This window comes from Lissotriton vulgaris, chromosome 6 (genome assembly GCF_964263255.1).
Source record: "Lissotriton vulgaris chromosome 6, aLisVul1.2, whole genome shotgun sequence".
NCBI lineage: Eukaryota > Metazoa > Chordata > Amphibia > Caudata > Salamandridae > Lissotriton > Lissotriton vulgaris.
The window spans coordinates 1372311252-1372337606 of record NC_141694.1 but is presented as its reverse complement, the minus strand read 5'-3'; positions in this window follow the sequence as shown (position 1 = coordinate 1372337606).

The following is a 26355-nucleotide window of genomic DNA, read 5'->3' as shown; positions in this document are numbered from 1 at the left end:
TGACGGATCTGCAGCTGTGGAGCGGGGTGTCTCCCGCTGTGCTGAGGGGCATGTGATCTTGCTGCTCCGTGACGCTGTTGACGGCCGGTGGCTGTGGCTCTGCTGAGTGGTGCTGGGATGGCACGGGGGCTGTGTCGGCTGTTGGAGGTCCTCATCTATTGCTCCTTAGTGGGAAGTTGTGCTGCTCCCCGCTGGCCGAAGCTTCTGCTCTGTTCTGCTTCAACTGGTGTTACGCTCCTGGCGGCTGAGCTGATTCCCGCCGGCCGCGGCTGCCGCATTGATTGATTGCGGCTGGTGCTGCACGGCCTGGCGGCTGGGCTGTTCTCCACCAGCCGCGGCTGCTGCTCCGGTGGCCATTTGCTTTCCACTTGGCCACCACTTATCGAACTCCCGGGCCTGCGGCTGGTAATATTGGCGCCTTCGGCCCTGTGCCTCGCAGTCTGTTTTACTTCTCCTGCCTGGTGCTGGTACTTCTTTCTGTCCTATAGCGGGCTCTGCGTCCATTTTACATATAGTTGTGCGTGCCTCCTAGTGCCCCTGCTGTGTGGCCTGCTCATCGGGACTCCACTCACTGGCGCTGAGTGCGCCTGATTACTTCTTGGCTGCCTTCAGTTTCTACCTGCACACTGTATGTAAAAGCGCATGATGGGCTTCACATTATACTGTTTCCTCTTGGGCAGAAACTCTTGCAGCAACAGGGCTGGGCTGTGCTCCGCTCAAACCTACAGGCTGGGCATCGCTCCGCCTATCCTCTCGGCCGGGCTTGGCTCCGCCGAGCCCCCTCCTTACCGGACTCCATTTCCCAGCTGCCCCATCTGCGGCAAGGACGTCGCCTCCATCTTTGCGTGGCACCAGGAGGCGCTTAAAGGATGGACCGGGGCCGAGGACCCGGTGTAACAACTTTCCTCTTGGGCAGAAACTCTTGCAGCAACAGGGCCGGGCTGTGCTCCACTCAAACCTACGGGCCGGGCATCGCTCCGCCTATCCTCTCGGCCGGGCTTGGCTCCGCCGAGCCCCCTCCTTACCGAACTCCATTTCCCAGCTGCCCCATCTGCGGCAAGGATGCCGCCTCCATCTTTGCGTGGCACCAGGAGGCGCTTAAACAACGGACCGGAACCTCGTCCCGCAGGACGCGCGCGGGAGCGTGCCGGGAAAAGCCCGGGACAAGGGTGGGCCATATGTGGCCGTTAGGGGCTGCAGGAGGCTGGGCTGGGCCCACTCCCTAACGCCTTTCCTCCGGTGTCTCCCTTCTAGCTGACAGTATATTGTAGTAAGCCAGGGTGGTGTGTTTTCCTACTTATAGTACATACTAATATCGCAACCGTAGTGTCCATTTTGTCTCTGTATAGGTATCTTATATGATAGATCATGATTTACGCTGTCATCTATCATTTTCTCTGAGCTGCTAGGATGTCTACAGGTGAACTGAATTCCCTACCTTCCACTGTTGGGGTATCTATACTTGGCCCCTTAGACAAATACTTTGCCAGGGCAACCAAAGAAATAGACAAAGAACTTATGTTGGCGGAGAAACATGCGGAGCACCTTTTCTCCATCGATCTGCTTAAGAAGAAACCACTAATTTCCCCCCACAAGGTATCTCTCCCTTCACAACATCATAATGAACGCTCGTTGGAAGCAGATGCTGAGTTATTCAGCACTGATAATATTCCACTCATTTTTCAAGATTACATCCCATCTCCTACTGCCATTGACATCACTAATGACAGTACCCCAAAGGCCCACCTGTCGTCTCCAACTGTCTAATCAATTTAAACTCCCCCATTGTTTTGGATCTCGTCTCTCAACACCAGTTAACTCCTTCCAACTCATCAGCTGAGACTATCGCTCCTATAGAGACACTACCACTGACTATAGCTAGTGTGAGTAAAGATAAATCCAAAAAGCCCCCGAGAGCACATCGCTCTCCACCAAAGCAAAGAAAGGAGAAAGGGAGGGGTTAAAAAAGAGGAAAATATTCCATCTACCCCCCCTCCTCTAGTTGACCCAACTAATAAACCACCTGGTCAACCACAGAAGGATGTATTAATATGCCCCCAATAACACCAACCTTAGGGGTAGAAGCGTTGTCGACCAAAGAGACAGTGGAGATGATTGAACGTCTCTTAAAATCTCTTTTGCTCCCACTCATAGAGAGAGTCAAAAGGCTAGGGGAAAAAATTGATTGCATTTTGGCAGCTTCCAACCTCAGTAAAAATCCTAATGCAGTTAAATCTAAGGAATCTTCCTTAACAAATAGGCAGCAAATACTGAAAACATCTAGACCAGAGAAAGAAAATCCCGTACTTAAAAATAAGCCTGCTCCCCCCAACTCAACTAAACCGACGGTTGCCCACGACATACACAAAGAAAAGGCTAAGTTAGGTCTCCAAAAACCTCCTCCTTCTACAAACCCCCCACCAATGAAGGCAACGACAACAAAAACTAATAGAGCAAAATTAAACCTTAGTAACACAGTGGATCTACCCCCAGAGTCAGCCAACTATGTGATCATTTTAACTGGAGTTCCAATTGTTCCTGTTGGAAATATTGAATACAATGCAAATCTTAAAAACAAAGTAATTTTCTGGTTGCGAAACAACAGACCCCTTCCTCCACATCTAAACGGAGATATAATCTCCGTCAGACGATGTAAATGGGTGGGCCCCAGACCAAAAGACATTGAGGGGGACGTTGTGATAGTAAATTTTAGGGACCATAGTGTGGTTACGTACATTAGTGATTGGTTCCCAGGGAGAAGCGAGGGGGGTGTTTCATCTCGTAACCTGAGTTATTTTTATCCTGAAGCACTATTAATGCCCCAAAATCATCGACCCCACAATGTCATGCCCACAAACTTTGATCACCGTATCTCACATTTTTCTTTGCCTAGAAAATATACTAATAACCTTCTTCCATATTTTCCATGCCAACGGTCCTTTGGATATTTACCTCCATCTATTAATAATTATCACCCTATAAATCCCAACGAGTATTGGAACATTCCGCTACACAACTTATTCGAACCCCTCTCAGGGCTAGACGCAAATGAATGACTCGACCTGCCATATTCTTATGTAGGGGTCACTCAGGATTGTATGAGAATCTCTAATATATTTGAACCAAATGAAAATGAATTTCTTTCTGCCACTCCTACATTCACGAGTAGTTCCCCTGAGACAGAAGATGATATGTGGGAGGAATGTTGTGTTGCTTTAACTGACCTGAATATGACCCACAATGTTACTGTTTGTTCTTCAAATTTGCAAGATATAGAGACTTCTTTCCTCCCTTCAGAAGTAAAGAATGAGTGGTCTGGGGGGGGCGGTTTGTTAGCCAATGGTATATCTGTTTTGTCTATCAGTACTAACCCAGATACAGGAAATTCTTTAAGTTCGCCTTTAAAACATCCGGAACTTAACTCGGAGCGTAATGGTGGGACTGTAGAATGTGTTGATATTGTATCTTTGTCTGCAGAGCGCGCTCCTAAGCGTCAGGAGGAAAGAGGGGCCTTGCCTAACAGTCTCACACCAACACCCGTTTACACTCCATATTCCATACTCACTTGGAACGTAGCCGGTCTTGCATCAAAAATTGTTTTACAACCGTGGCTAGAGCTGGTTAATAGTTACTTGATCCTTTGTTTTCAAGAAACCTGGGCATTAAACCCAGTGCACCTATTAGGGTATCAGACCTTCCACGCACCGGCCTTGGTGAGTAACCAGGGTAGAAACAAGGGCAGCTTATCCATATACATTAGTATTGCTTGCGGACTTACTGTGTTGACATACATACCCAAAGAATTCTACCAGATAGTGGTGATTGGGTGGGGAAATTCCTTTAATCTTACTATAGTAAATTTTTACAATAATCTAGCCCCAGAAGTTTTGAATCAAACCTTAAATGATTTAAGTCACACTATTCTTACATTAAAAGAATCCACTCCTAGGGAGTGTATGATCGCCTGGCTGGGTGACTTTAATTGTAACATCTGCCAGTATGGACCAAAAGAACTATGTGGTTTAGATTTCTCAATGGATGATACATTGAACCACTTTACCCACACAAAAATAGGGGATATTTTAAATAGTTTTCTTTTTTATTTTAACTTTTATTATGTAAATGATTTATGCTCGCCGCCCGTACCCTTTAACACTACTTTCCATGGAAGAGGCTCAAACACTCTGATTGATTTTACCTTATTTTCTAAATCACACTCCTCTTTGCTTTCTTTTTGGAAAACTTTGGATGGTGTTTATGGGGACCACTACGCTTTAAAGTTCAATATAAGCAAGCGCATAGAGAGGTCACAAAACAGGGAAAATAATACTAGTTATCAATCACATATCTCCATGGGACGGACAAATGGTTACACCCTTAAATGAGATAAAGTGGTCCCTGAAATACTTCTTAAAAATGTACTGTCTAAAAGAAGATCGGAGATCAACATGTGCCTGGCCCCATCAGAAGATCCTTTAAAAATACTAGGCTCTTTTACAAAAATTCAAGAGACATTAAAATCTTTATTGTCCCGTCAATTCAAAGCAGGGCTTAATAAAAACAGAGGCTGGTTCGATAAATATTGTACCTCTGCTTTAAAATCCCTGAAAAAGGCTCTACGCACAACCCCAAGATCCTTAGAGGCTATTAGACAAGCTAGACGCCAATATCGTGGGACTATTAAGAATAGAGAGAAAGCCCTGAAGTAAAAGGCCTGGGAAGCCTTAATTTCCTCCTCAAAAAATAAAGATGCAACAGCCTTTTGGAAGGCAGTAAATGCCCCCTTTGTACGGGGAAAACAATCGGAAATGCTAGATATTGCTATCAATGGGGACACCTGGGTTGCCCACTTTAAAAACTTGTATGATAGCTCAGAGCCAGAATGTACCTGTCCCGAGGGTTGTACTATATCATCTGATAATACCGGATCTTCCTTGAAAAATCCCCCGCTGGACATTGTTTTCTCATGCGAGGAGGTGAGCCTGGCCATCAGAGAAAGTCCGTCCGGGAAGGCACCGGGCCCGGACTCAATACCAATAGATGTTTTTAAAGCCAAATTCGATCTCTGGGCTCCCCTGTTAACCTTAGTGATGAATTGCGCTAATACCCACGGTTTAATACTAACATGGTCAGAAGCAATAGTGGTCCCCATTTTTAAAAAAGGGGACAGGCATGACCCGTCCTGCTACCGTCCAATTTCTCTTATTGATGCCTTAATGAAGGTAGTGGGATGTATAATTCTAAAACGTGCGCAAAACTGGATCGAGGAAGCTAACATTCTCTCGATCTTCCAATATGGTTTTCAACAAGGCATGGGGACGGTTGAGCAGAGTCTTAATCTACATCTTTTAATTTCAAAATACATCGTAGCAAAAAAAGGGAACCTTTTTATTACTTTTATAGACTTAAGATCAGCTTTCGATTGTGTTGAACACAAGCAGTTGTGGGCTACCCTAATAAGTCTTGGTCTGGACCCCCCAATTCTTAACTTTATTAGAGAGCTATATAGGGATGCTGGAGCGAGGGTGTGCTTTGGTCAAAGGGGAGAGTGTTCGCCAAGATTTTCTATCAGGAGGGGAGTAAGACAGGGGTGCATTTTAGCACCCCTACTCTTCTCCCTCTATATAAACGAAATTGGCGACCACTTGAATAGCTTTTGCTATGAATATCCTGTAGTACAGGGCCGCCCTGTTCCCATCCTTTTATATGCGGATGATGACGCAATTTTATCTCGGACCAGATTGGGCCTTCAAAGGGCTGTCTCTAAGTTCACACTTTTCATGAGGGAAAAGGGACTTAAGGTCAACATCACAAAAACTTTTTCTATGTCCTGCCATCAGGGAGCGAAGAAAATACCCTGTTCTATTTTTATAGAAGGCAGAAAAATAGAGACAACAGATCAATTTCCTTACCTTGGGATTTGTTTTCACAGGAAATGCGCCTGGAAAAACGCTATATTAGCCAGAAGACTAGCTTTCTCCAAAGCGATTGGAGCACTGCAGAATTTTGCTATTAAAATTGGGGGTAGACCTGTCAAGGAGCTGATTGTCATCTATAAGGCTAAATGTGTGACCACGGCCACTTATGGTTCAGGGGTATGGGGGATCGACTCTGCACTCTGCATACAACAAACTGAGAACCGCTTCCTCCGGTACCTCCTAGGGGTCCCAAAATCAACCCCTAACTATTTTATACACATAGAACTTGGTCTACCATATTTCTCGGATATTATTATGACCGAACCCATTCTGCTATGGCACAAGCTCTGGTCAACCCCTGAGACAGCCTTTAACCGCAACACCATATCTGACTGTTTACAACTAGACGGTGTAGAGCGAATCAAATGGATGTCTGTGGTAGAAAAAATGATGAATGACAATGGTCATCCGGAGTTTTTCAAAAATCCACCTAGCATGGAAACAATCTCAAAGAAAGGGCTGCGCAAAATGGTTATGGACCATCTAGAGAACATAAGATGGAATAGGGAGAAAACAAAAAAGTCTGTCCTAGCCTACCAAAATATTTCAACTGAACGGGGCCCCCAATTGTATTTTATAAGTGTTACTAATTGTTATGCTAGAATGCTTCTGTCTAGGTTCAGAATGGGTTCTTTTTTCCGATTAATCACATTCCCATCCTGCAACGATTGGTCGAGACATTTGTTGCCATGTCCCTGTGACGATGCAGCCCCTCAATCAAACTTGCACTGCACTTTATTCTGTAAATTTTATCATGTTCCCAGAAAAATTTTGCTTAAACCGATTCTTAAGGAGTGGGGTCTTCGATCTTGTAGAGACGCGTTCTGTAGACTACAGAGGATGGAAACCCGGGAAGTGATTTATACTCTAATCAAATTCTTGAAATTAGTGGTAAAATTTAGAAATTTGATGTAACAAATAAACTGATTGTATATATTTTATAAATTTTTATATTGTATAGGGCTCTGAGAACCGAATACGTTTTTAACATTATTGAACTTCTATGTATGAATGTGTCCAATATTTCCCCTATTTTTATTTAATTCGAAATGGCACTGGTTCCTTGTGACTTACATCTGTATGTGTATTGTGTTTTGTATGTATTTTAACAAATGTATGCTTTTATGATATGAAAATTTATATCGAAATAAAGCTTATTTTGAATTTGAATTTACTGTTTATACTAGATGCTTCTTCCTGCTGCCTTTATTATCCCTGTGCTGGTGTGCTACTGACAGGGTGCTGTACTACTGAAGGACCCTATCTGTAGGTCTCTGGCAGGGGTGTGCTGGGCCCTGTTTCTTGTTTTTCCTGGAATTGGCGTTAATACCTGGTTGGACACATCTGCTCAGGGAAATTGAGACCATTGGTTATATCCCTGCAATTACTGTCTGGCGGCACTTGTCTGTTCTGGTTATGCTGGATTGGACTCTGGTTTGGTCATGGGGCGTACGAACAAACAACAAGGCAAACTTAAAAACCCTAAGTCTCAGACTCTCAATGCCTCAGACACTGAACCTGATCTTAAACAGGGCTTAGGTGCTACGCTGGAGCGCTTGATGATGTCCATGCAGCAGAGTCTTCACACTATTGATGCGAAAATCGACAACCTGAATCTCCACATGGACACAATGGCTTCTAAACTAGATAAACATGGCGCACAGCTAGCTTAAGCTGAACAACGCATCTCCACTACTGAGGATCAGGTCTAGGCAGTCAGCCCTTCGTTTGCCAGTACGGAGAAGCTTTTAGAGGTTATTAGAGCTAAGAATGAGGATCTCGAGGCCCGGTCTCAGAGGAATAATCTTCATATTACGGAAATTTCGTAGACAACCAAAACCTGGCCCATGGAGCTGTACGTCGAGACGCTTTTTAGCTCTCTATTTGGGGTGGAGCATTTTTCGAAAGTCCTCATTGTTGAGTGAGCTCACTGCTCCTTGGCTGCCCGACCCGTCCCGGGCGCGCCAACCCGTCCTATTATAGCCCGACTGGTGAATTATTGTGATCGGGACACTGCGCTACGGCTAGCAAGGGAGAAGGGCAGTCTCAACTATCAGGGAATGAAGGTGGAGCTCTTTCCCGACTTTACAGTAGTGGTGCAGCAGGCACACAGGGAATTTCATGCTGTGAAGAAAAAACTGCACTCGCTTCATATCCAATATGCAATGCTTTAACCTGCCCGCCTGCGTATTCAGCACGATGGAAAAACATGCATATTTTCTACTCCAAAGGAGGCCCTGCATTATATTCGTCAGCTGGACTGGAATGGCTCTCACCGAGATGTCAAAAAGTGGGTGACTCTGACTCTGATGGCTGATATGACGAGCTTGGTACTCTTTTGTAGTGTTTGCTGTTTTTTTATTTTGCCACAGCTGTTCTGGACGTAAGCTGTCCCTACATATTAGCTTGGGACTCCTTCAGTGTTCTACTGTGCCACCTACGTATGTATTACTGTGTCTTATTCTGAATACCATGTTTTCCTTTTGAGTATTGCATTTGCAGAGTGAAATGTACTGTTTTGGGGGCCTTTGTTGGAGGCTGAAGGTCCTTCTTGCTTGATGTACTATACAGGGCCACATTGTTGCTCAAGAGATATGTTTTGATTATCCTAACATTTTGAACTGCAATCGCTTCATATCCAATATGCAATGCTTTACCCTGCCCGCCTGCGTATTCAGCACGATGGGAAAGTGCGCATATTTTCGACTCCCAAGGAGGCCCTGCAATACACTCTGCAGCTGGAACAACGCTTGCCGAGACGTGACAAAGTGGGAGCCTCTGACTCAGATGGCTGGTATGACGAGCTTGGTACCCTTTTGTATTGTTTACTGTTTTCGTTTTGCCACAGCTGTTTCTGATGTCAGCTGCCCCTACATATTGGCCTGGGACTCCTTCACTGTTCTACTGTGGTATTTATGCATGCATTGCTATGTCCTCTTTTGAACAACATGTTTTTCTTGTGAGCGTTGCATTTGCAGAATGAAATGTACTGATTGACGAGCCTTTGTTGGTGGTTGGAGGGCCTTCGTGCTTGTTCTAATGTACAGAGCCACAATGTTGCTCAGGAGTTATGTTATGATTATCCTAGCATTTCGAATCTTGGCCCACCCTGTTTATTGCAGGGTGCCAGTGGCGACTAGTGTTTCTCTACATGGGAAATCCTAACAAGGTTGTCTTTTCTGTTCTGGTACATTTCTGTGTCTTTGTTGCATTGTTTTTAGATTGGGGATCCTCCTTGAAGGCATTATTGACTCTGCAACATGTTTTGGGGTTCTTTTGCCTATGTTTTGCATGGGATTATCACAGAAGGATTATACTGCTGGAGTGGGTGGGATGGGTGGGATGGGTTGTTGGGGATCAATATGTTGTGGATTGTACATGGGCAATATGTGGAGGTAATGGCGTGGCAATGTTGGGGACACTTTCTAGACACTATGGTAGATATGTGTATTTCATGGATGGGACATGACTGATCCCAAGAACAAGACGTTATCCTGGCTTAGCTGGAATGTAAGGGGGCTCAACAATCTGAGAAAATCTAGATCTAGATCTACACCATGTTCAAATTGGTTTCCTACAGGATACACATCTTACTAAACAGGCAGTGACTGCAATAGCTACTAGATGGGCTGGAGTGAAACTAGCTGCTTCATATTCTTCTTACGCGTGGGGGTGATGATCCTGATTAAAAAGGGTACCCCTTTATGCCACTTTCTGTAGAAGAGAATGATGATGGGAGATATATAATAGTCCAGGGGACGTTGTATGGGAGGTCTATGGTGCTAGTTAATGTGTATGGTCCTAACATCGATGACCCCGTCTTTTACGACACTCTGTGGGCGAAACTTTATAAGCTGACCTCTACTGCTCTTATTTGTTGGGGGGATTTTAACGTGGCATTGGATCCTCATATGGACAGAGTGTCTATGACGGACTTACCTCCCAAGAGGGCGGCCATTGCACTGCAGTATGGTATGTTGACATTGGGGCTTGTTGATGCCTGGCGACTGCGTCATCCAAGTAAAAAAAAAGATACCTCCCTCTCCTATGACTGGCATGCCTAGTCCCACATAGATTTCTGGTTGATGACTCGTGATGCACATGATTGGACAGTGCGGATCGAGCACCTGCCAGAACCCTATTGGATCAATCCCCCGTGCATTTTTGCATGGCACTGCCATATTATATCACCCTCTTTCCTGTGGCGGCTCCAGCCGTCCTCCTTGTTGAACCTGGTGTTTTGCGAGGGTGTTCGGGAGGCCATTGCTGACTATTTCACACATAATACTGGCTCGGTTGACACTGTGAGGACATTATGGGAGGCCTTCAATGTGACTATTCATGGGGTATGTATTGGTCTCCAAGCGGGGGTTCTTCGGTCGCTCAGAGGCACCATGTCTGCGCTGGAGCGTGACCTGGGGTGTTAGAGCAGCTGAACGAGGACTCCCCAGACCCAGTTGTGCTTGCACTTATTAAAGAAAAAGTGGCGGAATATAATGAACTTGCTGACCAAGAGGTGCGTCATATGTCCCGGAGGGTTAGGGCCCGGTACTATGGGGAGGGTGGCAGACCTGAAAGGGCACTAGCTGCTCGTATTATGGAACCTAGGGGTGGATCTTACACTGTTAGCTCGATCACAGTTGATGAAGTCACTCATCATGACACCTCTAATATTTTACAAGCGTTTGTTAATTACTATGGAGACATGTATGCTGATCGCCCAGCTTCTGATGAAGCTGAATTGCAACAATACTTGGATGATATAGTACTAGTGTTGCTTTCTCGGGGGCAACAGGAGTTTTTAATGCATCCCATCACCCTAGGTGAAATTCAAGACGCTAATAAATCCCTTCCTAATGGTAAATCGGCTGGCACTGACGGGTTACCAGCAGAATTTTATAAAACGTATATCGAAATTCTTGCCCCCTGTTTACATCAGGTCTTTTAGGAGGCTTAAGAGTCTTAATGCCTACCTCCAACGCTATGTGAAGCGTTGATGGTCACGCTTCTCAAGCCTGGCAAACCATCAGACAGGTGTGAATCCTACCAGCTATTATCCTTAATCAATACAGATATTAAAATCTTGGCTAAGGTTTTGGCTGCTAGATTGCAGCTGCTCCATCCGGTTATGGTTTTGCTGGATCAGTCTTGTTTTGTGCCTACCCGCTCCACCTCCCATAATTTAGGGACGCTTTTTGCGGTTGTACACGTCCTGGAGCCCACTTTGCCGGCAGTGGTGGTACTCATTGACGCCGCCAAAGCATTTGATTTGATCTCCTTGTCCTACATGCTCGCCATTTTATGTCGTATGGGGGTGCCTTTCGCCTTTACCAATTGGATCAAACTGCTCTATAACTCCCCTACAGCGTGAGTGAGGGTTAATGGTGACTTATCTCACTTGTTCCATATTCATCGTGGTACGCGACTGGGCTGCCTGCTCTCCCCCTTATTATTTACTCTTATTCTCAAGCCTTTTGCTTGTATCTTGTGGCAGCGTTACTCCCAGGTGGCCTTGCGGTTCTTCCAATGCCCTTTGGCCGTCTCCATGTATGCTGATGACATGGTGCTGTATGTGCGTGAGCCTGCCCTTAATCTTGCTTCCCTCCTCTGAGAATACGTTTAGTTTGAATGGCTCTCTGGGCTAGCAATAAATTGGTCCAAATCCATGATTTTGCCACTTACGGATTGCACCTCTCCCAATGACCTAGATTTTCTCTTCGTTTGGTGTACTGATACCGTAAAATATTTGGACATATGGCTGCATCGCGACCCTCAGGTGGTAGTCTGAGCTAACTACGGAACAGCTATTACGCGTCTTGAGGAACAGGTCACCCGCTGGATTAAACTGCCTCTCTCCTCTGCTGACGGTATAGCGTTAATGAAAATGGTAATACTCCCTCGCTTTCTGTATCTATTTTTCAATTATCCGGTACATTTGACACGTCCCTTTTTTAACTTCCTTTGCTCCCTTTTAATTACTCTGGTGTGGGGGGGGGAGCCTCACCTTAAGTGGGAAACGCTTACGCTCCCTTATGAGAAGGGTGGTTTCACAGCTCCCGACTTCCACTTGTATTATCTGTGTGCCCAAGCCCATTTTGCGCATTATTGGCAGCATGACCCTGCTTACACTCCTCACTTGGCGGTAGAGGCTGGCGCAGTAGACCCCAGACTCCTTAAGGTCATTATTGTTAACACACATACAGTGTTTGAGAAAGGGGAGTTTGATACGGTTGAAACCACGGTTAAAGCATGGCATGAATTAGGCAGGCGGGCACGGAAATTGCCACTTTATGTGCGTAGTATGCCTCTTCTTCATCACACGGGTCTCTCAGTCACTACTGAGGTGGGTGCTCTGTGGACACTCAAACATATGAATATGGTGAATATCGGGGATGTGTATCCTGAGCGGCAATTTATCTCTTCGGCATCCCTGATTCCTGGAGGCCCTATCACCCCAATGCACCTGTTTGTTTACACCAGATTGAGGTCGGCCTTGTGCGCGCTGTATCCACAGTTTCCCGCTGAGCGCCTACATTAGAAGTGCTGCAATTTTTATACACTGTTCCCTCTAGGATGAAGCTGGTTACTAGACTCTATTGGGTGTCGAAAAGAGAGGTGGCTGCCTCTGCTGTAGCAGCTTTGCCTAATGGAATGTAGTATTACCCCACACCATAACTGAGGATGAATGGGCGGACTATTGCCTTTTGACAGGGCACTTGACAGCTAATGGAAACTTGCGCATGGTGCATTTTAAATATGTACATCAGTTATACTATACACCTGTCCACTTGCACAAGTATGGTTTGTGAGACTCAGCTGCTTGCAGACGCTGTGGGGCCCCTGATGCTGATTTTTATCACCTAGCATGGGTTTGTCCCAAGGTATTCTCGTACTGGGAATCTGTCATAAAGATTATTAGTCTGATGGTTGATCTTCCTCTGGATTGTACCCCTCAAATAGGTCTCCTCGGTCTTATCTCCTGTGTCAAGGCCTCCTGCAGAAGGTTTGTTACCATTGCATTATTGATGGCCAAGCAAAGGGTGTCTATGTGTTGGGAGAGCAGACTTACCCCCACCAAAACTATGGTTGCAAGATCTAACCTATTGTCGGGACCAGCTGGTCTGTTATGCTGAAGAGCTACCTGCATCTTCGAGACCACAGGACATTTGGTCACCCCTTACCACCTACTTATTATCTGTGCCCACTATTTAACCACCTATTGCTTCTGACAATGTGATGACTATGTTTACTATATGCCTGTATTGCACTGTACCCCCTTACCTTTGTCAAATGAAATACCTTTTATATAATTGTCTATGTAGTCCTGACTTGCCCCCAATGGATGCGTCATCTTTATGTAATGTTTAACTATTGATATGTATGCCATGTACTGTATTTCTTCTGTATTGTTTGTTTTTTCTTGTTGAAAATGATCAATAAAAAAAACTTGTAATGTTTCACCTCATTTAGTCACATCGATCTAATTTTAAACACTAATTTTCACTTTTGTTTTGCAGATTACCTACCGTACTTCTATTTTCCGTCCATATCACATGTTGTTTATTGCATTGTTTTGTTAATGTTATGGTTCTAGTTATTTATTGTATTGTTATCTTTTAGTTATGTTTCCAGTTATTTATTGTTTTAATAAAAGTTAATTAAAAAAAGTATATGCGTCTTTTTTTGTGACGGTAGCAGTCCACAATAGAAATGATATTTATAATTTTAAGTATAATTCTGAGGCAAACTCTTTACCAGATATTTACCAGAGTCTACTGCTACAACTAACGGTTCCTATGAAAAAGTTTGAAAACTACACCATTAGCAACATAGTGTGGTGAACTGGAGGCAAGATGGCGTCCACGCTGGGCGCATGAGCAAGCCGCTCTGTCGGACCTCTCAGAGTATGTGCTGACCGCAGTGAAAGACCGGAGCAGTTAGTCCGGAGAAACTAGACAGATATGGGCTGGTGGCTGATGTTAGTTTACCTCGGTTGAGCCATGTCGAGACGAGGGAGAGCCCAGGGAGAGAAGGAGCACGCTGAGGGCTTATCGCTGGAGGTAGTTTATTTGAAACACCTGGAGCGCGGTATTCCGCGCTGTGCCATATCAAGGGAGAGCCGAGGGAGAGAAGGAGTGAGGAAACGCTTGCAGCCGAAGGCGTTTCTTATCAGACCCGCATGACTGATCTACGAACGGCGGCGGTGCTGGGAGCTTGGAGCATGCTGAGGGTGTCCCGTTGGAAGCAGTTTTTCCGAAGCACCTGCAGCGCGATATTCCGCACTGTGTTGAATTGGAAGGGTGTGCGAGACGCTCTTTCGCGGCAGTGACAGGACACGGCTGCTTGGAGGATGGGGCCAAAGGGGCGAGGAGGCCGTGCTCATGGAGCTCAGGGAGCTGCTACAGAAACGCGGAAGAAGCAGATGGTATAAGAGAGGCACCCCAACAAGTAAGGTGACCGAGCGTGGGACAGTAATGGCTGCAGTACGAGCCAAGGAGGGGGAGGTTGCTAGCTCAAGAAAGAAAATACCTGAGATGTTTTCCGTTACCAAAATTAAGGACGTTGGAAAATTGCAGCATAGTAAAAAGACTGAGACTTTGTTAATGTTTTCTGAAGACCAGGGGGTGGTTGCAGAAGGTATACAGGAGATGCTTTTATTCAAGCTACCATTGTTGTGACACCCCCTGTATGTGCACTTGAAATTGGTATTGGTATTGTGGTATATTTGTATAGCGCAAACCTATCACCCCAAGGGCATCCTGGCGCTTTGAACGATGAACCAGCAAATTCAGCGACTTAACCTTTCCTGGGGAAAATGTAGGTTTTTAACGCCTTCCTGAAGGCTAAGAGATCCTCAAGACTCCTTAGGGATATCGGCAGGGAGTTCCAGAGTTTGGCCGCCGCTACTCTGAACGATCGGCCACCCATCCTCACTCTCTGGAAACGCGGTACTACAAGTAGCCTGGATAAAGAGGAGCGTAAAGCTCGGGTGGAAGGTACCAGGCGAACATTTTCCGCAAGGGGACCGGACCCAGGCCATGGATAGCCCTGAACACAATGCACGCTGCTTTGTAGCGAACGCGTAGATGGACCGGCAGCCAATGGAGTTCCTGTAGCGCTGCCGTAGATGTGCTGTGGTAGGGGCGGGAGAGGGCGAGTTTGTCAGCCATGTTTTGCACTCTTTGGAGCTTGCCCAGTAGTGTTACCGGGGCCTCCAAAAGTAGTGCGTTACAGTAGTCGAGTCGACTTAGGATGGTGCTCCGCACTACTTCGGGTCTGGCTTGCTCAGGGAGGAGGGGCAAAACTTTGCGCAGCATGCGGATCAGCATCATGCACGTTGAGGTGGTCTTATTTACGTGCAGATCTAGCTGTAAGTTGGGCCCAAAAATTCCACCCAAATTACGCGCCGATTGTGCAGCTGACACCCTCTCTGAGAATGACGAGGGCCAGAAGTCGTCTGGGAGATCTCGGGGAACTCGGTCGTTGGAACAATACAGGACCTCTGTCTTAGTTCCATTAAACTGCAACGAGTTCAATCTGAGCCATTCCGCTGTAGCCTGCATGCACCGGTGAAAGGTTTCCAATGGGACTGCATCCTGTCCCTCCAGTGAAAAGACCAGCTGGGTATCGTCCACATAATTAAATGCGGAGATCCCAAATGATTTAATAAGCTGGACCAGAGGGCGGAGGTAAATATTAAAGAGTATAGGGCTGAAGGCAGAGCCCTGGGGTACTCCTTGTCCTACTCTCCGCTCCTCTGAGCTGAAGGGAGGGAGCGATACCCGTTGCTGACGGTTGTCCAGATAAGAAATCAGCCAGTCCCTGGCCTTATCTTTGACCCCGCACTCTTCCAGCCTCATGATCAAGGTAGGATGGCTGACCGTGTCAAACGGGGCCGACATATCGAGCAGCACCAGAAAGGCTGCCTGACCACTGTCGACTCGTGCCCGCAGATTGTCTAACACGGTCACTAACGCGGATTCCGTCCCATGAGCTGGGCGAAAACCGAATTGCGTCTCATCCAACCAGGTGTTACCTTCTAAGAAGCCAGACAGAGTGCGGGTGACCAATTTTTCCATGATTTTAACTGGAAAAGGAAGCAGGGAAATTGGCCGGTAGTTGGAGAGGCAAGCGGGGTCAAGCGTAGATTTTTTTAGGAGCGGAGATACCACTGCCTTCTTCCAGCAGTCCGGTACAGTCCCTGTTTCAAACGACTGGCAGCAGATGGAATGCAAAGGCTGGAAGAGTTCCTCCTGAAACACCCTCCAAAGTTTTGGAGTGAGAGGATCAAGAGGCGAGCCAGATGAGATCGTAAGAGCCAGGCTGCCAAACTCCTCCAAGGAGGGGAGGGGAAAGCTGCTCAGCTGGGGTCGGCTGGACTCTATCGCCGGAGCTCCCAGGCTGAGGGCATGGTCCTCTGGTCGGGGTCGACTGGAAGCCATGGCCGGAGCTTCCAAACAGAGGTGAGAAACTTTCTGCAGGGGTCGACTGGCCATCGCCTCCGGAGCTCCCAAACCAGTGGTGGAATTGACTGGATCCTGCAGACCCTCCAGGATTTTGCAAATTTTCTCCTTGAAGGCATCAGCAAGTGAATCACAAAGAGCTTGCGATGTGGGGACGGTATTGGCCACACACGTAGGGTGGGCGAGGTCCCTGACGATCTTAAAGAGGGCCTGTGCCTTGTTTGGGGCCTGATTCAAGGTGGATTCGAGATAGGCCGCTTTAGCCATCTTGATCTGTGCCTTATATTTTTGTAAAGCGGTCCGGAACACAGTTTTTTCCGAGTCTAAATTAAATACTAAATTAACTGTGAAAGTGTGAATGCTGAGGAGAACTTGAGTATTTTGAGCAATGCCCCTTCCCAGGATGCTGCTGCTGTGGATGCTATGGAACCCTCTATGGCAGATTCCAATGTTTCATTGATAGCCACGGAGGGAAATGATGGCAATTTGGCCACTAAATTAAATTTACTAAACAGTGATGGCACAATGTCAGCTGTTGGCGTTGAAATGGACTCTGCTGATTTCTATTCCTTATCTGACCAATCTATGTCATCTTCGGAGGATTTAGCTGAACTGTACGCCACTCGCATGAGCATGGAGGATGGTAGATTGGATGAGGGTAGTGACCACAGCAGCATGAATGCTGACTTATTGGAAGGCCCAGAGCCAGGTACTGTACGCAAACTACAACTGGGCGCAAAAGACAGGGACAATGGTGCTCAAGAGGAAATTTAAGGCATTGAGGGTGCAGCGGCAGCAGTTGCTTCTGACTCCGAGTGGGAGGACATATCATTGGGTCTGATTTATCAGACGATGATGCAACACAGAGATGAGACCCGAGAGGATAGTTTGAGAGTACAGACCTTATGCAAATAGTTACATAACTCAGTAAGACGCTTGGTGAAGTCACATTCAGAGTTTTTGGCGAGGGCAACGGAAGCAGAAGCGCGGATCTCGTCTTTAGAAGATGAAGTTGCTCAACATAAGAAGACTATTGACATGCATATGGCCACTAAGGAGGATATTAATTGGAAACTTGTGGACATAGAGAATCGCTCTCGTAGAAACAATCTGAGTTTTTTGCAGATTCCTGAAGGGAAAGAGGGGTCTGATACTCGAGGGTTTATTGTCACGCTACTAAAAAAAGCAATGCCAGACGTTACTAAATGGGATTGGGATCGGGAGGTGGAGCGGGCCCACAGATTCCCATTTAAGGTTAATCAGCGTGATAAAAAACCAAGGGCCATACTAGTGGCTTTTAACAGCTTCCAGGCTCGGGAGGAGTTATTTTTGAAGGCCCGACCAGACAAAAAATGTTGTGCCTTAGATTGTGAATTTTTTGTAAGACCCGATCTGTGTAAACAATCTGTTGAAGCACGCTGGCAGCTATGGCAGTTAATAACAGAGTTTCAAGCTAAAGGGGTGCAGGCGATGTTAAATTAAAAGTTATACACAGGGAACGCACAAGATTTTTTACTGCCAGCGCTGCAAAATAATTTTTGGGGTCATTGTAAGCTTTGAGAAGTAAAAAACTATGACTGGTAATAGAAGGCGGAATGTAGTACAGGGTCAGTAGTATTTGTATATCTTATATACTTTTTCAGGTATTTGCTTTTGGTCATCACCGGGAGCGGTGGGATTGAGTATGGTGCAGAAATGATGAGTGGTACTTTGAGGGGGACGACAGAGGGATGGGGGCAAGCTCGCATCACAGGACCATAAGTCCTAAAGCCTCTACAAGGGGAGAAGGGAAGGGAGGGGGTGGTTGGGTGGGCATGGAGGGTGGGACAGGGAGGGAGTGGGGGGCACTCGGGGGTGTTCATGGGGTAAAAATATGTGGAAAAAGAGTTCACAGTAATCTACATGAGGAAAACTTGAAGGAAAAATACAATAAAAAGAATGTTGCAGCATCCTTAACATTAGTTTTGATTTTTTTGGATGAGCGGTACATAGACAGGGGGCAGGCCATGGATTGGGACAATGGTTATGGCAATGGCAATGGCAAGTAAAGGGGTAAGAATTTGTTCGATGAATGTGTCAGGGCTGAATAATTATATGAAAAGACAAAAATTAGCCGTGGAATTGAGACATATCCGACCTGACATACTGTGTATACAAGAAACTCACTTACCTTGGTCAAAAAGGGGAATGCTAAAGGAATTAGGTTTCACATTAGTTGCCTCATCTGGCCAGTCTAGCTTGATAAGGGGAGTAGCTATTCTGATTAAACCAAATTTTGCAAATATTGGTCGGAAACTAGCGGATAAAAATGGACGGTGGGCTATTGTAGAGTATAAAGTTGAAGGTAGACAGTTTACGCTCTGCACAGTTTATGGAGCTAATATGGACGGCCATGCTGCCTTGAATGAAATAAATCTAGAATTGGCTAATTTTTCACAACCAATAGTGCTTTGTGGGGATGTTAATATAAATTTATTGAACAGTGCAATACAGGATGGCTTTGGAAATTATAAAGGACGTAAACCAAAAGTGTATAAAGCTCTTGTGAACTTAGTAACAGATCAAGATCTAGTTGATGTATGGGGACTACTTAGGCTGACTGATAATGGGTTTACATTCTATTCACATCCACACAAGAAGCTGGTCAGGCTGGATTACTTTTTCGCACCAGTGAGCATATTGGAAAAGGCAACAATTGCAACCTACCCCAGGATCACATCTGATCATTCTCCCATTGTTATGGAAATACAGGGGAGTGCTAAGAACACTAAACGCTCCAACTTTTCATATGACCGAAAGCTGGGTCTTAATAAGGAATTCAAAGAATATATGGATAGTTAGATTACGTCCTTTTTTAGTTATAACAAGGGGACTGCTAGTGTAGGCACAGTTTGGGATACATTTAAAGCGGGATTCCGGGGTGAGTGTATTAGCTTTTCGATTTGGCAGCAAAAAACATTTAAAAAAAGAGTTTGATATACTGTATGATCAGTTAGCTCAGGCTGAGACTTTATTAACGAGGGATGTAGTTAGTGGTAAGAAAGAGTTATGGGAGGCTGAGAATAAGGTAGCAAAGGCCAGAGCTAACATTCTTGGATATTGGAGCGAAGAGATTGCAAGGAAATTTTTAACATCTAAAATGAAAAGCTATGAATTTGGGGAAAAAATTGGGAGAAGGCTTGCGGTCAGATTGCGGATGAAGGAATCAGCCAGGAATATTCATGCAATGAGGGACAGTCAGGGGGTCTCACATTCGGAGCCTCAACAGATTTTTAATATGTTTCAGAAGTTCAATTCTGATTTATATACTCAGGAAGGCGGATCTGTTGAGGCTAACGAATGGAGTGAAAGACTGGAAGTGGGCCTGAAAGTTCTAGACCCAATGATTGCTGGTCAATTGGACCTACCGATAACAATGTTTGAGTTAGAATTGGCAGTAAAGAGCCTGGAAATTGGTAAGGCGGCAGGGCCTGATAGAATTCCTGTTGAAGTTTACAAACAGTTTTTTAATAAAATCAAAGAAGAATTACTGGTTGTAATGCAGATGGCACAGCAGGGAAGCCCTCCTAGTACTTGGTCGGAAGCGACCATAGCGGTATTCTGTAAGAAAGGCAAAGCCCCGGATTTGGTGGGCTCTTATCGGCCTATATCTTTATTAAACGCCGATAATAACATTTATTCAAAGATTTTGGCTAATTGCTTGTCTGATGTCATAAGACCTTTAGTTTCTCGGCAACAACACAGCTTTATACCAAAAAGGGGCACGGTAGAACATATTTATAAAGTCATTACGCTATTTGACATCGCGGCTGTGAATAATAGGGAACTTGAGCTTTTTCTCTTGGACGCAGAAAAAGCATTTGATCGGGTGCATTGGGGTTATTTATGGAGGCTCATGGCTAAAATGGGATTTGGTCAGAAATTTATGATTTCAATTAAATCTCTTTATTTTACACCAAAGGCCAGGATATCAGCTATGGGCTTACTTTTAGATTCTTTAAACATTACTAGAGGGACCCGCCAAGGATGTCCATGCTCTCCGTTACTGTTTGCTTTGTATATTAACCCATTCATAGAACAATTAAATCAAAATATTCTTATCCCCCCTTTTTTGTTTCTGAATATGTGCTTTCTGTATTCGCATATGCGGATAATATTGCTGTTGTAACAGATAATCCAGGAACTGCCATTGTAGAAATTGAGAGGCTTGCAAGGGAGTTTGGAAGTGTAACGGGGTACAAACTTAACGAATCAAAGACTCAGATTCTTTGTTCAGAGGCTTTAAAATGGCAAGAGGAAAGAGTGGTTAAAGAAGTTATTTATCTGGGGATTTTGATTAAAGCCAATATGACGGAATTGGTTGACTCCAATTGGAATGATGTGTGTGCAAAAATTAAGGGTTCTTTGGAGAGGTGGGAACGATTATACTTCACTATCATTGGGCGCACTAATATCATAGAAATTAATGTCTTGCCTAAAGTCTTATATTTGTTTAGGTCAATACCTTTGGAATTCCCCAAACAAAGGATACAGGCTCTGCAATCCTTATGTGGAAAATGTATCTGGAGTCCTGGAAAGCCAAGGCGGGCTATGAAGCATATGATGTTACCTACTGAGGGGGGGGGGGGCTAGGGGTTCCGGACTTTTTACTGTATTATGTAGTTTGCTTTCTTTTGAAAATGAGGATATTAATAACAGGGGGGACAACTGAGCATATGTACAATTATCCATCTATTTTTGAAATCTTGTTAGGGCCCTGTGCGAAGCAGAGCCTGTTAATTGAAATTGATGGCAGTTATTATAAGCGCACTCGATTTATGGTGTTATTGGGTGCTTATAAAGTTTGGAGATGGTTTGGAAGAACAATGGGGCATATTATCAAGGGGGTTTATCTCCGCTTTTTTGGCTTTAAAAGGCAAGAAAGCGGAGATAAAATTATCTCCCTATTACCTAGCTGTCGCTAACACCAGTTAGCGACAGCTAGTAGGAGATAGCGACCATCTTGGGCCCCACTTTGCATGTCAGTGATATTTATCACTAATGACATGCAAAGTGGGCGTGCCAAGATGTTAGCGACTGGAAACAGTCGCTAATATCGCTATCTCCTATTACCAACTTTTGGAGATATTTGCGCTAAGCGCGAATATCTCCAAAAGCTAACACCTGCCCTGAGCAGTTCTTAGCCATGTTATCCAATGGGAGGTGGATAACATGGCTAAGAGCATTAGCTCGGTAATGCATGAATATCGCTGTCTTTTTAGCGATATTCATGGATTGCGGCGATTTTTATCGCATTTGCGACAAACCTTGGTAATACCAAGGTTTATTCGCGGTAAAAATCGCAGCAGCTCAGCGGTAAATTTTTGTCTCTAACTAAGCAATAGCGATAATTATCGCTATTGCTTGGTAATATGCCCCAATGGCTATTGAGAAGTTTTCATATTATACGCCTTTCAGAGCATTGAGGATACTGCCCCTGATATTTTCGGACGGAATATCACAAAACTGGCAGAAGAAAGGGGTGAGACGGCTGGGCGATATCTGCTCGGAAGATGGCTCATGAAAATCCTTTGAGGAGCTAAGAGAACCGTTTTTTCTCCCCAGATCTTATTTTTTTTAATTTTTTGCAAATACAGGATTTTCTTTTAAAGCAGAAGCTACGCTTACAAATGAATCAAGCTATGGAAGGGATTGATAAGCGGGTGAAAATAGGGACCTTGTATCAAATACTATTAGGGGGGAAAATAGATGATCTTGAGAAAGTAAGGGCAAAGTGGGCTGATAACTTAGGGGATTCGGAAATAGTGGTTGAGGATCTTCTTTTATTGTCAAAAGAGGCACTAATGTCTGCTAATTTAAAAGCCCAATTTTTTAAAAACTTTGTTTGATTTATATTACACTCCTGCACGTATGGCTAAATGGGATGAGGGATTTGATGGCAAATGCTTTTGGTGCAAAGCTGATCATGCTGATAGTACCCATATTTTTTTCTCTTGCCCTAGGTTATATGATTTTATAGCAGGAATCAAAAAATGTACTCTTTAGTTCTTAACATTCCAGTAACAATAACCCCCGCTATGTTGCTTTTGGGGAATATTCCTATAGATAGTCCTTCTGAGAGGCTATATCCTTATCGTCATTTAATTTTTTTTTCAATGACAGTGGCACGATTGTGTATTGCTACTGAGTGGCTTCAGGAAAAGCCGCCTCTATATCAACAATGGAGATCTAGGATGTATAATTTATATAAATTGAAGTGGGGGCTTTTCTCAATTAGTGGATCAAGGAGGAAAAAGAGAATGGGTTCAAAAATCGGGGGTGCTTTCTCTGATTATTATTAGGATTAAGAATGTGAATAAACATGAAATGTATTTTGTTATAACGGTTTTATATGGATTTCCTATGATTATTTATTAGAAATATGTACAGCTCGGATAACTCCTTCTTTTGATGAATTATGCATTATTGAAAATATTGCCTATATAAAGTCTTGTACTTTTTTTTTGTTGTACTCATGTATACCTGTGAACTTAATAAAAAATAAATAAAAAAAACATAGTGTGGGAACTTCTAACATCTGTGGTAATTTAGGTGCTCCATGAACTATTACTATGATAACAGGCAGGAAGCCGTTTGGGGGTAGGGTTGAAAGGTACAGAAACTGTTATATTTACCCAGGATCGTCAATATGACAGAAAGTAAAGCAAAGAAAAACAGAATACTGTGTACCAGATTTACAACCCCCTTGCACCACTTTCACGTCCAACCGCCCCTACAAAATTAGAAGTGTGTGGGCCTTAACGATGCCCCTCAAGCCCCTGGAACCACCACCCCCCGGGGATTTGTGTATTACGGGAGGCAGACTGTGTGGCCCTCCGCCTGGTGCCCTCGAGGGCCCTGGGTACCACCACGCCCGACGGCTGGCTCCTCCAGTGTCCCGGGGTGCCTATCCCCGGGACACTGCTATTTGCTTTGACAGGGCGGGACTCTCAAGACTCCCGCCCTCCCCAAGCAAACTTAGTTTTCATTTTGAAAGACAGAGCAGTGAAATCTGTTCTCACTTTCAAAATCCTAACCAGATTGCATTACCACATACAAATTAGCAAAAGTTAATCAGATAATGTTGCTAAATAAAACAGCAAGTGTGCTTGGCTTCTCAATATACCAGATTATCCTATGTAATGTTATTGACAATCACATTTTGCTAACTAATAAGAATCATGCTTTTAAAAAACAGAAACATGCACCCTAGTTTTCAGTGTAGAATGTTGTCAAACAACCAATCATTTATTTTCTGTTTTTCAACACTGCATCTTATCCACCATTTTAGAAAACTGCCATTTCATTTACAGAGACCATCTGAGTCCATCGAGAACTCCTTTCAAGATGCTTAGAGTGTGAATTGTGAGACACAACTATATTTTCTTGCGCCAAAAATACTATAGAATGGGGTCCATTTACCACAACAATCTGCATTTCAATATGCATGGCATCTATAGGAGTGATGCTGTACATTTTACAGATGAAGGGAACAGAGTCTTCCTCATGAAGTTTAGACTCTGCATCGGTAATTACTTGTAGGTACTAAAATCTCTCAATAAAGACAATGGCTCTTTTTAGAGGCACCCAAGATCTAAACACATAGGCGGTCATCAGTAGGTAGTTATAGTTAGGACCTAGTTTCCCTAGGAAATCCACAACATTCTATTTGGAATAACTTTGGCGTCGGTTGACGAATCTTGGTCAAATTCTCCAAGAAAATGGCATACTCTGCTCCGATCCTTCCCTGAAAGTTTCAGGGTGATTCGTCAAGTGGGGGCTGGGAAAATAGGGGGTCCCAAAACGTGTTTTCTCCATGCAATCTTCCATGGGTTCTTTAAGTGAGGCTACAACCCTAACTGCTGAACAGAATTACACCAAATTTGGCAAAAAGGTAGAGTTTGGTTTGAAGATTACGCTTTTTGTTAAATGGTGTAAATTAGTTCAGTAGTTTCTGACAAAATGTAAAGTAAAATCATAGATATATCTATAGACGAAGTACCGTATGAGTACTGTCCGAGGATAGTGTGCGTACCATTACGAGTACGAGCTGCATGCTAATTGGCTGTCGACTGTCTGTCAACACTCCAAACCAGGAAGTGTTGGCAGCCATCTTGTGCCTTGGTAGAACCGAGGCACAAGAAAGCAGCGAAAGAAATGCAAAAAACACGCAAAGGGGATATGGTAGAAACACCCTGATCCTGTAGGCCTGCCTAGGGGGTCCCACAAGGACCCCCTAGGAAAAAAACCTAAAAAGAAAAAAGTCGCGGTATACGCGTAAGGTACGCTAATGCTGTCAAAAAGAAGAAAAAACCCGAAGCTCGCTTTATTGTTAATTAGCCCCCAGGGGGGCAAATTTCGGGGGGAATGTTTTTATTTATAATGGGCGGCCCAGAGGGGGCCCACTCCTCTGACAAGGCCTTGGTAGAAATCCTCTTTATTGAGATAACCAGACAAGAGGCACACCCTTGTCGTACATCATGGCCAAGACCTGAAAAGAACTCCCCCTCAGCATCAGATGAACCCCCACACTTAAAGCATTCAGGAAGAGCCATAACACCTGCCTTTTCGAATGATGAAAGATGCACAAATCCCCCCACATAATCCCCCAGAACTTGGAAATCCGCACAGGTGAATAGTGAGGTCTATACATCTCTAATTGATTAATTAATACGCCACCACAGTTTGTGTTTGAGTGTAATGAACAGGCCCTGCCATTGGTTTGGCTGTCTGTAACTCTTAAGGGTAGTGAAATGAGCAGTACTACCTTCTTTAATATACACAGAATCTCTGAGATTGGTTTGGTTTGGCTTCACGTCTCGAGCTAGTAGTTGGAGACCCCTGGTATATATAGTGAGTGGGGAATTGTAGTCCTGAAACATAAATGTAAAGGTTATTACACCACAAAATGCATAATACATATAAGTTTGAATCAGTGCATTCACTAAAGCCTGCCTCACTTCACGAGTACATGCTTACTTGAGTGAATGATTACATTAGGAGAATTAAAAAAAGTTTTAAAAAAAGGGAAGATACTAGAATAATAAGTGGAAAAAAAGGGGAATGAATGTTAATACTCCTATTAAAAAAATAGTAACCTATAGAAATGCTTTAATAATAAAAACGAGTTTAAATAAAGCATTTTAGAAATTATACGAAAGTTAACAAGTATGGAAAGAGGCACATTTACATCAACATGTGACACACTAAAACAGTGGAAATGATAACATCTGTCAACTGAAAAACGTGACTTAATAGTGGGAGGAGCAATAAATTGATCCCAAAGACTGTTAAGTAACCAAAAAGTATATAAACCACACCCGTGGGATGATTAGTTTCATTTCAAAGAATCAATACGGGTGAAGAAACTACGAGCAAAGGAATGAGTTGGAACTGCGGAAACATCTTCACATTATCTTTCATTTCCTCAGAGAGTACATATTGTTAATGTATATTTAAAAATACATAAAACCATATGTACTTTCCAGAGGAGTTGGATGAATTTCTACGGAGGATGGAAACAATATCGAAGTGAGGTAAATTATATGAATGGAAATATAGGTTATTTAATGAATTAGTACGTGCAAAGCATCGATTAGGAGTGATGTCATAATCTTCAATTTATCTTTCATTTCCAGAGAGGGATCATACTGTTAATGTATATTTAAATTCATAATAAACTGTATGATCCTCCAATTGGAGTTGATTGATTTACAACCGACATTTTTTTTTATAGTATGCAAGTATTTCTTTATGATTGAAAAATGTACTAAAACCAAAACTCTTAATCTTCTAGAGTGAATTTGGGCTAAAAGTATTTATATTAAGTAGTGCTTTTTGCAAATTTCACTCGTGAAGAATAGAAGGATTATCTT